The sequence below is a fragment of the Papaver somniferum genome, chromosome 8 (genome assembly GCF_003573695.1).
Source record: "Papaver somniferum cultivar HN1 chromosome 8, ASM357369v1, whole genome shotgun sequence".
Lineage (NCBI taxonomy): Eukaryota > Viridiplantae > Streptophyta > Magnoliopsida > Ranunculales > Papaveraceae > Papaver > Papaver somniferum.
The window spans coordinates 171,875,079-171,883,453 of NC_039365.1; the positions used below are offsets into that span (position 1 = coordinate 171,875,079).

General features: G+C 38.1%; 1 pseudogene; it reads left to right on the plus strand.

Moving 5' to 3' along the window:
- LOC113306464 overlaps nt 1-7,342 on the plus strand; it is a 39,971-nt pseudogene extending 32,629 nt beyond the window's left edge.
- The last annotated feature ends 1,033 nt before the right edge of the window (nt 7,343-8,375 follow it).

Genomic DNA, 8,375 nt, shown 5'->3' on the forward strand with positions numbered 1-8,375 from the left:
AAAACTAGGAAATGGGCTTCAATGAGAGAACCAGAAATACCTAGAAATCATATCCATAGGGTCGATAGAGTTGATTATGGGTCTGATATTCTTAGGCGTCTAGAGGCCTTAGAAATGAATCAAGGGTCACACCATGCTAGATACAAAGAGCAAGCCTATGGTCTTTATAAAAACTCTAGGTTTGAAAACCGTCAGAGATTTGATCCATATTCAGATACCTATAACCCAGGTTAGAGGAACCAACCTAATTTTTCTTGGTATAAGGGCCAGAGTCAAGGTCAGCCTAGTAGTTCTCAGACTCTCCCAGGTTTTGGGTATGCTAAGAACCATTTAGGGCCACATCAGTATCAGACCATGTCGGATAAAAAGATCATGAGCTTAGAAGAGTCTCTCAGCATCTTATCTCATAACAGTGCAGTGTTTAAGCAAACGGTTGAGAAAGGTTTACAGGAAAAATCTTAGGCTATTTCAGAGCTAAAGAATCAGGTTAGTATAATTGCAGAGTTTTTGAGCGAAAGGGAAAATGGAAAGCTCCCCAATCAACCACTATTCAACCCCATAGGAATTCATGAAGTATCCTCTAGAGAGAAAGAGTTCAATCATGTGAACTCTATAACAACCCTTAGAAGTGGTAAAACGGTAGACAATAAGGTAGATATGCCTGATAGTGGACATACTGTAGTTCCACCTTCTACTCATGAAGAAGAGCCAATAGCAGAAGAGACTGATAGAGTCTCTAAAAAGTACAATGCCGTTCCTGATAAAACTACCTTTGTGCCTAGATCCCCATATCCACAGTTGTTAACTCCAACCAAGAGAGAATCAACTTTCAATGAAATAATGAAAATATTTAAACAAGTGAACATTAACATTCCATTACTATATGCAATCAGACAAATGCCTGCTTATGCCAAGTTCCTTAAAGATATTTTTACAAGAAAGCGTAAGCTTAATGTCCATAAGAAAGGCTTTTTAGCTGGTCAGGTAAGTTCAATCCTTCTGAACCAAACATTCCCTAAGTATAAAGACCCCGGATGCCCCACCATATCTTGTACGATTGGTAATCACATGGTTGATAAGGCATTACTTGACTTAGGAGATAGTGTTAACTTACTTCCTTACCATATGTACACTCAGCTAGGTCTTGGAGAGTTGAAGCCGACTAAAATGACACTGCAATTAGCTGATAGGTCTGTCAAAGTCTCTCGTGGTGTCATAGAGGATGTTCTGATTGAGGTTGATAAGTTTATTTATCCAGTGGATTTCGTTGTTTTAGGTACCAAACCTGTTCAGGACTCTAGTGCTCAAATACCGGTGATTTTAGGTCGCCCATTTTAGCCACTTCCAATGTTGTCATCAACTATAGAACCAGACTTATGAACATATCTTTTGGTAATATGACTACTGAGCTAAATGTGTTTAATGTTATTAAGTCTTCTGAGATAAATGACCTAGAAGAGGTGAACATGATTATCACTTTAGTTTGTGATCCTTTAGCCTACAATGTGTTTGGCAATCCATTATTTGAGGAACCCTTCAGTGAGTTAGAGAAAGTCGATGATCCTTTACGAGAGACTTTCTTTGATAATCCATTATATGAATTTGATGATGGTGTTCATTTGGATGACCGTCCCACAAATGAAGCTAGTCATTGCACTGACCTTATGGACCCTAGAATCCATCCAATAGGTTTTGGTCCATTTGAGGATATTGTTTACCCTAAGTTTGGGGGTAATGACGATTCATGCAATCGTGTATCCCTAATTGAATTTCCTAACTTGGGACTCGAACTTTGTGCCTCTGAGGTATTACTTGAGTTTCTTCAAACTCTACAACCCGATCCTCCTGATACTATCTATAAGGAAATCCATGTTTTAGAGACCCGTCGTTCAGCTGAGCCCGTTTTTATAGACATTCATATGGAGACCAAATGGGCACCCCAGACAAATCCATTTGTCTTAAACAAAACCTTAGAAACCCTAGATAAGGTTATGCTTAATTTGTTTATTTATCTAATCCAGTGCATGTCTCTTATGTTTGTGTCAGCTCTATTTGTTGTTGTTGACTCACAGTGGTTACGACTATTGGTATATGACTTTGGAAGGTGACAATCCTTTTTGAGGTATTTGATGTCTAGCTAAAGACTTTAAATTTAGCATTTTCTGGGAGGCACCCACGCTCATGCGATACGGTAATATCCTTACTTATTTCTTTTCCCTCAAGTGGTAACAGTTTCTCCTTGTTCATGTTTTTAATTTTATCTTTAGAACATTGAGGACAATGTTAGATTTAAGTTTTGGGGTAAGGGAGAAACTTCTAGCGTCACATAGTATCCGGTTAGCTAAGTTTACATATTGTTTCTCACCGAAAAGATGGAAATTGGAATTGCTAGGGATAACATTCTACTGAGACATTAGAGAAAAACACATTGAGATCTTTGACATTCAGGAGATACCATGTACCTTTTAGAGGGTAATCGCGATGGACCTAACCATCCATGATGGAAAGGAAATTAGGCCAGAAGGAAATGCCAGAAAGACAAAGCAACCTCACAATGTAGTCTTAGTTACTGGATTACGACTCTCTCTCAATAGTAACCTATCATCATCAACAAGTGGAGAAACATCAAAATATATGAAGAAAGTTGATGACGTTTAAGGTTTATAAGCAACAATAGAAAATAAAGCAAAATTTTAAAATCAAAATTGAAGACTTAGTTACAAGAGCAAACAAAATCAAACGATATAAGTTATTGACATTCATGATACCAAGACATTACAAGTTGCGAAGATCCAAGTACTGAAGTCCTTCTCTCATGGCCATGTAAATTTTTGTCTTGTTATTATTGTTTATTAAAAACAAAAAAATTTACAAAAAAAAAAAAAAAAAAATTGAAAAAATCATCCTTACGTTTTAATCAGCTTTTTGTTCAATAAGGCCATAGGGAAGTAGAAATCTATAAGGAAGTTTCAAGCAAGAAATTAAGGAGAAGAGTTAATTTATCATCAACAGTTGAAGCCGAAGAAGACGTTGCTTCTACTGAGCACTATGAGAGAGTCGATGAGAGATGCATATTGGTTTCTTTGTTAGTCCGCCTTCCATATGGCACAAGATCTTTCTAGCACAGGTTCAACTCATCACACGTAATTTGTCCAGCTGTGTAGCAGATGTCCCTCTCATCTTTATCTCTCTCCTAATCTTATCAAGCTGTAAAGCGGATGCATCTTACAATGTTTATCTAGCTGTGTAGCGGATATCTCTTTATCTAGCAGTATTGCGGATGTGTCTCCCCTATTCTTTATTCAGCTTTAGAGCTGACACCCTTAATTTCTCTGGCATTCTAGTTACTTGGAGATAGGTTGAGAATATGTATGTCCTCATAGCTCTTCGGATATTTGTGACCAATTAGAAGTCAAGGTTTTGCGGGTACACCTCTGGTAAACCCTCCCGAGATTATAACTCGGTCACTAGGGCCACCTAGTGAGTTAGGATTTTATTTTCTAGATTAGATTTGCTCGAGGACTAGAAAATAATAAATTTTGGGGTATTTGATAGACGCATTTATGTGTCTATTTTGTCCTCAACGTTCTGTATCGTTAGTGCTCGATTATGTATTAATTATGGTGTTTTATGTGTTTGTTGGTATTTTTAAGAAATAAACTTTGTTGGAAAATTTGGCTCAAAAAGTTGATTTCGGCACCCAGAGGACGCGTGTTATTCGGACTCCTCAGTTTGGGTAAAGGGCACCTCATTTGCTAAGGGGCACCAACCTGCTATTCACACTCCAGGGACACCCCCTAAGGCAGCTGATAAAGGCACCCCTACTATGGATAGGGGGCGCCTCTTCTTCTTCACAATTCAAAGGAGGCTTTTTGGAGGGAAATTGTGGCAGTTCTCTGCGTAACTGCATGGACCAGAACTGAAGAGTTATGGTTGGATATTTTGTCGAGGATTGGTTGTAAATATTGTGCCATATCACAACAGGATTGGTAACGGCATTGAATGCGATCAATTAGGAAAATCACACGTGTTGGACCGAAACAGGGAAGACAACTATTTCCGGTATTCTATTGAGATTAATTTGGGAATTGCATGAGGAAAGAGTATGTTCGACAGCTTCTGCAACATCTATGGAACGTGTTTGGATGGATTTGGTCCACTGGATATGCGTGAAGAAAATATAGAAGGAAATAATCACGTAATAATGGTATAAAATGATCCCGAGCAAAAGAAAATATATTCGAGTTATTACGAAGGATTTTGGGGGTCTATCGAGTATAAATTAGGTGCTTGGGATGAAGATAGGGTTATCGAGAGTTTGGGGAAACAACAGAGTGCTGCAGAGAAGAAATAAGAGCTCGCAGGAAAGGTTTCTGCTGCTGCAGAAACTCAAGAACACGATGAACATAAGCCTGCAAAAGACAGTCGCTAAATCTGCTGCAAAACAGAACTGTCTACAGTGAATCTCATTGTAATAGTTGCTCTGCAACACTTATAAAAGTTACAATTTTCTGTTTTTATTCTTCTTCTCTTTTTCACCTCTTGTAAGCACTTTTGAGCAATGAAAAATTCTTTTGAGCGTGTGAAAAATATGAGGATTTAAACCCCATCACTGGGATGGCGGAGGAAGCCAATTCTCAACACTATGGTAATTTTATTAAATTCTTTTTATGACTTTTGCATTAATATAATTTGAATTATGATTTTAAATTAATTAGTTGTGATTTAGTTTGATGGGTTATGCTTAGCTTAGGTGTTTTGATAACCCGTGCTTACCATTTACAATTAATGTTTTATAAAATCTACCTTGGCAAAGATTTAAAGTCAATAGTTATTATTTTTGGAGCTATAATTATCAAAGAACTAATAATTGAACCATAACAACATGAGTTTGGTGGAATCCTGAGTCCTAGTAACTCTTAATCTTGTTACCTTCTTTTGCATATTTTTCTTAGTTTTAATATTTTTCTTTTAGTAAGTCTAAAATCAATATCTTCCCAAGTCCGAGAAACGAATTCCCTACTTATCACTGTAAAAACCACATCATAAATAAAGAAATTCATTTATTTATTTGTTTATAAAGTTAATAACTTAATAACAAATAAGAAGCCCTAAAAACCCGTATAAAATAAATCTGCTGGCTTATTTATTTATCATAACCGGTTTGCTCCGAAAATCTCAGTTTTCACAATTTGGTGATAAATCCAACATTTAGTGATAATTGCAATTTTCACTTGCGTTTTTTTTGCGATAATACTAATTTTTAGTGATAATTCAAATTTTTAGTGATAATTTCACCGAAATTACAATTTTCCCTAGAAATAAAGGTAAAAAATGAATTTATTCTAGAAATATTTTGAGTGAAAATATAACTTTTCAATGTTGAAATAGGTGAACAAAAAATTTCAATTGCATAACAAGTGTGAAAAGGGTGATATCGCAATTTGTCACTTAGAAACTAAAGGTAAAATATAATTTTTCAACAAAAATATAAGTGAAAAGTGGATGCACGTTACAAAATCATATAAATAAAAGATGCATAAATTTTCTTCTTAATGATTTCTTTAGTTTCCATACATATCTCGTTTTCTTCCGTATATATCTCGGGCTTAGCATGGTAATCTTGTCTAGCTTGTTTAAACATCAACTTTTGTTGTCTGGATTAGAATGACAACTGTTACTTATCATATTTGTCTGACATTTCTTAAATGCACCATACACGGAAGCCACACGCCGTATTTCACTGTCACCGAATTGTTATTATACAATGGAATAGAGAAGTTGGTGTAAGATGGTGGCAAGAAAATAAAGGACGAGATCAAAAAGCAATAAATATAATACAACCTCCTCTCTAAAAAGGTGTTTGAAGGAAGTAGGCAAGGTACGTACTGGAAGGACATGAAGTGGGTTCTCCGATCTGATTTTTGAATTAGGAAGAAATCCTGCTAAATCAAACAAACATCTTGCTAAATCAAACAAACATCTTTTGTGAACACATAAATCATGAAGCCATCCACGTATTCACAAACAATATTCGCATACATCCTAATTCTAGAATTGTACGTCGTATGCGTAACGGGGATGATTATATCGATTCATCGACTCGAAGCCTTCGGGCTTGTCATTGTCTAGTCGAATATTATCATAAATAATGTTCGTATAAAGGAATAAACCAAGAATCAAGTATAAATGTAAAACATATGAAGTTTAACACTGAATGTAAGGTGCTAAAATGTAAAAAACAAGACAGATTTACGTGGTTCGGCACTAAGGCCTACATCCACGGGGTTGGTGTTTCACTATGTATTGAATGGTTACAAAGATAGTCGAATGACTTTAGAATATACATAGGTCTGCGGAAGTAGGGGGATTACTTACTCTTCATGTTTCTCTCTCCTATATTCTCCTATATTTGCTCTCAATTGGTCGATCCCTTCTCTCTTAGTGGAGAGGGTACTTATAGGGTTGGAACGTGGGTCCCATTTCTGAGGCGCCGTTGTAATCTTATCTTCTTGTGCTTTGTGCCTATTACGCAGAGGTCTTCGGAATATGCCGCGGCCTGAGCTTGAATACGAAGGATTATCCTCGCCTCTTCCCGGCGCTGATTGACACGTGTATATCTCTTTGGTATTTAATGCGGGTAGATGGATGTCTGCTCGTGTCAGACAAGTGTGTCTTTGTCTGGTCACATCTGTGTCAGCCAAACTTCCTCTTGGCCGTTGATTTGGGATCTTCCTCGGGATTGGGTGTGATAACACCCAAGGGGTATTATCCGGTGCTCCTCTGAGCCATCATACCTATGTGATCCTATGTCCCTGACCGTCAGATCTGCTGACCGGTGGCATCTTCTGATGAGATGCTTGATATCATGTTTTGATATCTTGTTTTGCATGCCTTCCACGTGTCTCTTTCCGTACACGTGGTGGATGATGAAAGGTGTACATACAATTTGCCCCTCTTCTTCTAACTTGGGCGTATTTTGCAATTGAAGAACAAAGGTAGTCCTACACGTTTCCCACTTTGCATTAACTTTCCCCGTAACTGCTCCTTGGTATGAGGAGAAGTTATTGTCTTCTCTAGCTTCATAAATAGGAAAGAGAATGTGAAAAAAAACTTTTATCCTCTTCTTGTCAGTGTTCATTCTCTTCTTGTTCTTTAGTCATTTATTATCATCATTCTTGCAAGGAAGATAACATCATTCAATTTTCTGTTTCTTTCGCTCTCGATTGTTGTTGCCCCTGTATCTTTTGATATCTCCGATCCTCTTTTCTTCGACTGTGGTTGGTGCTTGTCGTCCTCTTCTATACAGGTACGGGGTTATTCATTAGCTGTTCATCATTGATTTATCTATGCATCTACCCGTTTGTCTCCTGCTGCTGTATTCTTGGTTTTGCGATGAATATCATACATGTCGAAGCATATATGCTTGCCCCTGTTCTTTGTTACAAGGTCTGTGATTTTGTACCTGTGTATTATTCCTGGAGTCGGATGGAGTATTTTTTAGTTCTTAGGGTTTTTAATGTTTATCCGGATGAACCATCAATTATGGGTTTTTTGATATTTAGTGATCTCCTCGTATTCTTCTCTAAATTGTTTTTGTGTTTCTTTGTAGATATGTCTGATCGTCCGCGGGCTCCTTACCAAACCCCACCGTCTAGTCCGCCAAGATCCCCTCCGCGTCGAGATTCTGACAGATCTCCCCTTGGGGAAGGTCCTTACAAGTCCTCGCAATCGGATCCTCGGGGTCATAGGGTTTCATCTTCCTCCGGTGCGAAGGTTGTTCCTACTAAGAAAAGGGATATGCCGAAGGGTCCTTCTGGATCTAGGTATGTTGTTAACCGCGCCCCTTCTCGTCCTCGTGAAGATTCTAGGAGTATGCAGGCTCCTCCTCGTGATGACTCTAGGAGTACGCGGGATCCTCCTCCTCGTACTGAAATAGTGGATGCTCCGCCCCTTCGTTCAATGGCTCCTCCTTCAGTGCCTCCGCAGAAATATTTTTCGCCTCCTCCCGCGGTTTCTTTCAAAGGGAAGTACTCCAAAGGTACTATGTTGAGAGCTGATCCATCTAAAAATCTTCCTTCTAAAAGGAAAGCTTCGGAATTGAGTCCTACTTCTGATTTCGCAGACGACGAAGAAACTGTCCACGTGATACGCAACGTTTCAGTTGGTAAGAAGAAGGTCACTTTCAAGCATATTGATCTTGAGATGTTCAAGGAAAAACATGAACTTCAATCTTTTGAGGTTCGCTTATATGCCCCTGACGATGATATCACTTACGAGCTCCTTGCTAATTATCAGTTTGACGAGTTTCATCTGTTGACTACTGTTGGAGCCTTCGAGGCGGGTCTCATGTTGCCCCTATATAAGTCGGGTGA